We start from the raw sequence: 8,393 nt of genomic DNA on the forward strand, positions 1-8,393 counted from the left end.
AGGCAGGAGGAAAAGCGGATGACAGAGGATTAGAGGGTTGGACGGCATCACCGACTCAATGGAAATGAGTTTGAGCAAGCTCTGGGAGATGGTGAAGGACAGGGAAGCCTGGTGCGCTGCAGTCCATGGGGCTGCAAAGAGTGGGGCACAACTGAGCAACAATGATTCCCTTTATATGAGATACTTGGACTAGCAAACTCACAGAGAGAAAGTAGAGTTCACCAGGGGCTGGAGGTAGAGAGGAACTGGGAGTTATTGTATGAATATAATTGTTACAGGGTTCTATCTGGTATGATGAAAAATTTCTAGAAACAAATTAGCAGTCATGTTTGCACAACACTTGAATGCACTTAATGCCACTGAATAATACACTCAAATGTGGTTAAAATAGTAAATTTTATGTTATGTATAGTTTACCACCACCACTCCCCCCAAAAAAGCCTAAGGGGCCCATTTTGAATTGTCAGACAGCTAGATAAATACCAGGCATAGAGTATTTATGATGGTTATTCTCACATTCACATTTCTCTAACTCCAGTCCAGACTAAGACCAAGGAAGGTAGAAGAGTATCATTTATACCCTCCATGTAGAAAGCCTATGAATGCAGAAGAAAACAGCCAGTGTGGCAAGAGCAGCTTGAACCAATAAGTCAGCGAGCTGCTAAAGCAGGCAAACGTCCTCAGGGAGCTGGCACTGAGAACCCAGAGCACTCTACTGATAATGCAAAATAGAAGGGGAAGCTAAGCAAGCTTAATTCCTTCCACAGAAATCCTAAGCTACAAAGTTCTGAGTATGAGTTTAGTAAGTAGTATACCATTTTAATTGTAAGCATTAGTGTGTGATGGGCAGAAGGAAGGAACTAAATCCACAGGCGATTAACCTGTGAATCTCTACTTATGCAAATAATGTTTACTATATAATCAAAACAAAGTTTTAAGAACTAGAGCTTTATAAATTAGACATGCCTCAGCTCTAAGGAGCTTAAATCTAGCCAGAGATGTAAGACATCTATATAAAAAATTCAGTTCAATAAGCATCATTTAGCACCTTATACTCAACAAATTGAACTGAAATCAGGGGCACCAAACACTGTGCTAAAAACTCCGGGTATTCAAAGGCGATTAAGATCCAATCCTGAGAAAAGATGAGAGGTGGACAAGGACTTTAATAAAACACATGTCACAGTAAGTACATATCAAGGCCACAGTGTGCTGCTGTACCAAAAAAGTACAGACACAAACCATGGAAGTTTAAGTAAAAGGTCTTATTATAAAATCTAACATTAAATGAAGTGATTTAGATTTAACAGTTTCACCAAAGTGCACAGACCTGGTCCCTCAATTTCTGAAATTTTTTCACAAATGTCAACAAAGGACTTGCACACTGAGTAGAAAGCAATAACTTGAGTTTATAATCTAATGGGATGATAAACTCACAAATGACCATATGATAAAGGCCGTAAGAAAAATAAATGCACGGGTTTTAAGGTAGGGTTCAAGGAAGAAAACACGATGAGAAAAATGTCAGGAAATGGTATTTAGAAGATGGTGTTCAAAATGGCTCTTAAAAGAGGAACAGATAAAAGTGAGGAAATCGTGTGAATCTCTCCTCAGTAGATAAGGTCACTGAGGCAGGAACTTGCCTAATTCACCCTCTACCACACTAGCCTGCTGCACTTACTTAGGTGCTTAAGAAAATAATAATAAACGGCTTCTGAATTCCACTGAAGATAGTAAGAGAAATCCACACTACCAAGATATAAAAGCAAGAACTGTATGCTGAGCCTGAAAAGCAAAGGAGACTCCTGGACGATCTGCCACAGGAAGGAAGGGCAGCACAGAGACACGTGAATATTCCTGTATCATCACAGAGCAGGCAGATACCCGAGAACCTCGTAATACACCTCCCTCCACGAGAGAAAGCTGGTATGGGAAACAAAGGAGAAAGCAGAGTTCCTCTAAACAGCGTAACTTTCTGTATCCTTTCAATTCTGGAGCATGTGACTGTGTAATCTATACAAAAGATTAATAAAACCTAATATTTAAGATTCTGGTGAGGGACAGGGAGGCCTGGCGTGCTGCAGTCTATGGGGTCACAAAGAGTCGGACTCGACTTCACGACTGAACAATATACATTTAAAAAGGGAATCTGGCAGTAATGTGAAAAATGCAATGGGAAGAAACAAGAAAAGGGAGTTCAGTTTAGAGGTTCTAATGATAGTTAAGGCAAATTCAGTACTAAAAGCCTGAAGTAACCTAAGGGAAGTAGAAAACAGTTGAAAGAAGCCCAAAAATGTAGCCGTCAATGACAACTGAGAGTGACTGAATGTCTGGAGGGACATAAGGGCCCACAACATGAATAGAACTTATCTTTATATATTTATCTATATCTATTTTTCTATTATAAAACAATATATTCGGGGACAATGAAAAGTAATATAAAGTAATAAATAATTTCTGTTTAACAACTACTGGTAACATCTACATGTGCTTTCTTCCTATGTGTAGGTTTTGAGTTTTTGACTCTAAAAAGCTTGAGATACAACTTATATCCCACCCATAACTTATAAGCCACCCATTTAAAGTATACAACTCAATGGCTTTTATGAGACTCACAGAGTGGTACATTTACCTCCACAATAAATTTCAGAACATTTTCAATACTTCAAAAAGAAACCCCCATCACTGTTCACTGCCATTCCCCTCTCCCTCCAGCCACTGGCAACCACAAATCTACTTTCTGTCTCTGCAGATTTGCCCGTTCTGGGCACTTCACGCAAAAAGAATCACAGAATATGTGGGGTTTTCTGACTGACTTCTTTTATTTCATATGATGTTTGCAAGGTTTCTACATACTGGAGAATGTACCAGTTTTGTTGTTGTTCTGTCCCTAAGTCATGTCCAGCTCTGAGACCCCCACAGACTGTAGCATGCCAGGCTTCCCTGCTCTTCACCATCTCCTGGACTTTGCACAGATAAATTCCTTTTCACTACTGAATAGTATTCCATTGTATTCAATGTTGTGTTTTTTAACAGAACTACAATCATTCAGATATAGCATTTCTTGTGTCATAAATGCTTCATATATGCCATAGTTCAAGAAATGCATCATGCCCCATAAGTGGCTGTACCACAGTTGACTTATCGTGAAGTTTTTCCAGTTTTTTCTACTATAAGCAAACTTTTTAAAATGCAAATGGGAACTCCTTTCAAAATAATCTATCTGGATCCAGGGAAATGCCTCTCCCAGAAACTGAGCTCCCTAATGAGATTTGCCACAGAGAACAAAAGCCATGTTCTTCTAAGGCAAACTCAGGATTTCATCTACCCCAAACCTAGGTAAAGGACAGATGTTAAAAGCTATCTAACATGGAAAAGCATGGGATGGGGTGAATTCCGAGTGCAAGCACTGACATATACACATTACCATGCGTGGAACAGACAGCTGTAGGGAAGCTGCTGTGTAAGACAGGGAGCTCAGCTGGGCGCTCTGTGATGACCCAGAGGCAGGACAGGGGCTGGGAGAGGCTTGAGGAGGAGGGGATACAGGTACACATATAGCTGACTCCCACTGCTGTACAGCAGAAAGTAACACAACATCGTAAAGGAATTACACTATCATTTTTTTTTTAATTTTTGAAAAGAAGAAAGAAGTATGTTTCCATAGAACCCAGATTAAGAATGAAAACTCAATTTTAAAGATACAGTAACATGGGTAACCATTACTAGCCAGACTTCCCCCAGAAACGTTTACGGATGAAGAAAGTAAATACTCTGTCCAAATGTGATGCCTAGTATTAAGTGGCTTCAAAGAAATCAGACCACTTTTCCCTTCCCCAGCAGGTTGGAAGAAAATAAACAGGAGATAAGTCTTGACTAACACAGTAAAGATGTATTATTTACTCTTGCTACTGGATGACAGTACATAAAACCCAACAGGCAGAAAGATGTCACCCATAGGGTCCACCAGGATCCTCAGAAGCAATTAAACGTATCTGGTTCCCCTAAAGCATTTCACTGCCTGTGACTTCCCATTCATTAACCAAAAATGTAAACAATTTCTAAATCACAAAGGTTTTCATTCCAAATCAGTTTTAGGATTGTTAATCCCCACCCAGTAAAATCCCTTAGAATCTGATCTAAAAATAAAACTATGTGTCAAGTGTTCCTCAAGAAAAACTATCTACACTGACTGGAATGTGAAGCAATTAACACACTTCTTGAGTGAGTTGCCAGAGAGACTTGAGATAGCCTGGGCCAAAACCAGTAACAAAGGAACAACACCCACTTGACATTTTCCTTGGTTAAACTGACATTCTAGGATTAATTTTAGAAGAAAAGCTAACAGATCTGAAGTTAACTACTAAAATCACTGTGAGCTTCACAAGTATCCTGGGAGAAAAGGAGGAACAGAATGACTCAACCACTATAAAATTAAAGATGAAAACTATGATATGTAATTAAGGAATTTTTATTTACAACTTTTAAGGCAAGGGGAAAAAAAAAAAAAAAACCAGCTATTACTATCCCAAGGATTACAGGCAAGGTAGTTAAGCCCTATACCAAAAATACTAACTGAATTATAACACAAAAATAATTAGTATCACATTTGCAACCTGGGCAGTTTAGCAAATAAGAATTCTTAGACATCCATACACAAAGATAAACACAGCAACGAAAACCCTAAACAACCTCATCCTAAATGAACCCAAGTGTTCCTTGATTTCCCAATTATTTTAGTCAAGGTGAACAATTTTCCAACTACAGTCATTTCTTTCGGAGAACTGACTTTGACAACACATATGATTTAAAAAACAAAAGATTTTTTTTTTTTTTTTAAAGATCTTTTTAAGTCAAAGCTTGACTTTATGGTTTCATGAACCCCCCACTGTCACATAGTCCACTGCCTTTCAAAGGCAATAGTTAAAATTCTCTTCTGCAAGTCAACATTAAGGCATGCTGTTCATCTAACAAGCTCCTCCCAAGACCAGGATTATTATGTATGGGCTATTATGTTAACATGCAAACAAAACCACTCCCCACGTAACATTTTTCTATTTTTAGGCAACAGGTTATTAACAAAGCTTTATCTGGAATTAAAATGTGATAGAATCATGCACCTACTACTAACAGATTACTTGAAATAGTAATTTGAAGTTATTAATTATATTTTCCATTTAATAAGTAACCTAGTGCTTCTGGAGAAGTCAAATTTAACTTCCAAGAAGTTGTTGTTTAATCCTCAGAGCAAACTTCTACTTTGGATTTCACAAATGGCAAGTTTTAAACTAAAAGCAACCAGTCTCAGAGCAGTTTTAATATAATACTTAATGCTTAACCATTCTCCATTTCATCTTTTAGATACTTTTCATCATAAGTGACCAGCTTAATCTGCTTCTGTTTTCTCCTGCAAAACCAAAACCTATAAAATATGTTCTCCTGTATTTCACTCAAGCCTTCTCCTTTGAAGGCATACACATCTTTTAATTCTTGTTAAATAACAGTTTTAGAAAACTAAGCAATTTCACTACAACTTATAATCACAAACACTGCATACCTAAAAGATAATAAGCTTTTACACAGAAAGAGTAATAGGTTAATTTTTCCAAGTATCCTGTGTTCAACTGGGTTCAATGTTTCTGTTGCATTTTAAACAACACAGCCCTTAAAGTGATAAGGGTGAAAACAAGCCAAAAGAATTTTAATCTTAATGTTCTTGAATGGTATATAATCATCACAACCCAAGAAAGATTCAGGAACTTCTAGATGAAGTCTGTTAATATCATAATAGTCACTTTAGCACAAACATTAACCACAACAATACAGCTCTTTGGGGAGAATTATGTTCATAGAGCTAAAGACTTTAAAACAGAATTGTAATCCACAGAATCAATCCAAACAGTTTACTATATAAAACATTTACTAAACTAAAAATACTCAGTTGCATTCTACAATTTTTCAGATGTTTCATATAATCTGCCAATTTCTAAGCAACTGGGGAGCACAATTTATGTTGTCAACAACCATTTAAAATGCGGTATTAGTAGACTGTCTTACATTTATAAAGACAACATTTTTGTGAGCAAGCACAACTTCAGAAGAACCTTTTGCAAGAATCCCGAGAAATATGAATTATGTTCATTCACCACAGTGCAAGAGCAAAATATTTTACATAAAGCATTTATCAAAATGTTCTTGACGGAGCTTAACAAAGTAAATCTGTGCAACTACTAACAGCTTTAAAATCATCAAGAGAAGGGGGGAAATCGATTATCAGCAAGAAAATTAGCAACACTCGTCTAAAATAACTCCAATTAAACTAGCTCACTATCTTCAACAAAGAAAGATCCTTCGCAAGCTAGGCAACCTTTGTTTCAGACCCTCATCTCTCACCACTTTCTTCCTGCACCCCAGACGGCTTGCTGCTCCCCAAATTCATCCCAACTCCTGCACATCTCGGGGGCTTCCGTACCAGCTGTTTCCTCAACTTAGCCTGCTCCGCCCTCCCCACCTGAAGAGCATTTGCTCAGCACGAAAGTCCCCTCCAGTCTACGAGCTCCCTCAACTCCCCCAGGCAAAACGAGCTGTTCCAAACTACCAAGACCCTGGGTAAACCCATCCTAATCACAGCGTATTGTTTTCACACTTGGGAGCGAACGGAGGGGCAGCCTACCTCCACTCCGACCCGAGAGGACGAAGCAGGCAGAAATAATGAACGCGGGCTGAATCCATTCCCTCCTTAAGACTTTTCAGAACCCCGTCACACCTAGAGGAGGCACAGCAGACCCCAACCTTCCTCCCACCAGAGAAAGGGGCACACCCTGGGCCCCTGAAAGAGAACAATGAATGAACACAGCCGCCTCGCCTCTCCTCATGTCCAAACGCCTCTCTCGGGGCATCGACTAGCTCTGCAGAGCCTCTGCAGCTGCAGAGCTGAAGCGTCCAGGCGGCTCTCACTTCACACAAAGGAGCCCTGGATCTTTATTCCCAAGCATCCTGGGGCCGACCGTCAGTATAAGCATCCCAATCGTATCATCACTAACCCGCAGAGTCCTGAGCCCCAAGGGGAGGCCCCGATGCCTTCCTTTGTGGTGGGACACCGACCTATTTCCTCCTCTTGTCCCCGACTGCTCTCACCTTCCCGAAAAGGGTGTCACTTGAGAGAAGATGCAAGCCCGGGTCCCCCACTCCGCGGCCAGAAAGAAACGACGGTGGTCCACCTCAGTGACAACACGGATTCAAGGCGTCTCTGGGCGGATTTTCCCGTGGCCGAAATACAACTGCTCTGCACCGGGAACTAGGGTGGCGCCCGCACGTTTCCCCGAAACACAAGGAAATCTTAAGTGGGGAATGTGGGGACTCGGCCCGCCAGCCATGACACCGGGCCCCGGGGCCCCCGCCCGCCCAGCGCCACCCGGGGTGACAGCGGCCTGGCCCGGCCCTCCGCCCGACCGCCGCGGGGCCGCCCCGTCAGCGACGCCCTAGCCGGGCCGCCCGGGAACCCGGCCCACTCAGCCCCGCCGCCCCGCTGCCAGGGCCCGGCCCTGCAGCCTACCTGAGGGAGCCCGGCCGCCTCCGCGTCCAGTCGTCCGGCGGCGGCGTCTGGTCCGCTCCTCCTCCCCGCGGCGGGTGAGGGAGCGGGAGGCGATCACATTCGGCGCGTCCCCAGCCCAGGGGACGGGGCCCCGGGCAGCTCTCGCATTGTCCCACTCGCGCTCCGCGGCCTCAGGGCACACACCCCAAAGCCCGGCCACCTAGCCCTCTCCGGGGCTCAAGAGCGGCAGGAAAGCCTTCCCGTCTCACTCTCGTTCCCGTCTTAATCCCGCCATCTAAGATGGCGGCCCCAGCGCCCGCACTTGAGAGACTCGGGCGGCCCCGGGAGGCGAGCCCTGCACTCGGTGCTCCTCCTCCCGACCTGCGCCGCCACCAGCTCTCTGCTTCTGCGCGAGCCCGCCTAGGAGCCGACTTCAAACTTGGCTCGGGCATCCATCGCTCTGGCCTGAACTCTGGCCACGCCTCCTAGTGGGCGTGGCCTGGAGATCGCGCTGGTCGCCATTTCGGAGCCTTGAAGGCTCCAGGGAGGGTGCTGACTGGCCAAGGGAGTGGCAGTCGAAGAGAGTCGGAGTTTCGCTGCCCCGAAGTGGTCTGAGACTTAAAAGGGAGAAGAAGACCAGCCTGGTGATATCTCAAGGCTCAGAGATAACCAAATGAGCCCGAGGACTCAATGTAGAGAACAGTGTAGAGAACAGCTTTGGCGTGTCCTCCCTGGAGTCCGACGCATCAGTCGCATCGCGACTCTGTCGTTTACCCATCATGTGGGAAAGTCCGTAAACTTTTGAGTCTCAGTCCCTTGGTGGCTCAGACGGGAAAGACGGTAAAGAATCTGCCTGCAG

The 8,393-nt window shown here is 43.3% G+C and overlaps 1 protein-coding gene across 3 annotated transcripts in view; it reads right to left on the bottom strand.

Annotated features, from left to right (window-relative positions):
* Positions 1–7,922, bottom strand: part of RAF1 (Raf-1 proto-oncogene, serine/threonine kinase) — a 71,484-nt gene extending 63,562 nt beyond the window's left edge. Inside the window, exon 1 of one of the 3 annotated variants that reach the window (XM_043443368.1) lies at positions 7,556–7,922. The gene's annotated coding sequence lies outside the window, so the exon portion shown is untranslated. The remainder of the gene's footprint in view (positions 1–7,555) is intronic. The other 2 variants (XM_043443367.1, XM_043443369.1) reach the window with 2 other exon arrangements.
* Positions 7,923–8,393: the final 471 nt, after the last annotated feature.

The sequence above is a fragment of the Cervus canadensis genome, chromosome 22 (genome assembly GCF_019320065.1).
Source record: "Cervus canadensis isolate Bull #8, Minnesota chromosome 22, ASM1932006v1, whole genome shotgun sequence".
Lineage (NCBI taxonomy): Eukaryota > Metazoa > Chordata > Mammalia > Artiodactyla > Cervidae > Cervus > Cervus canadensis.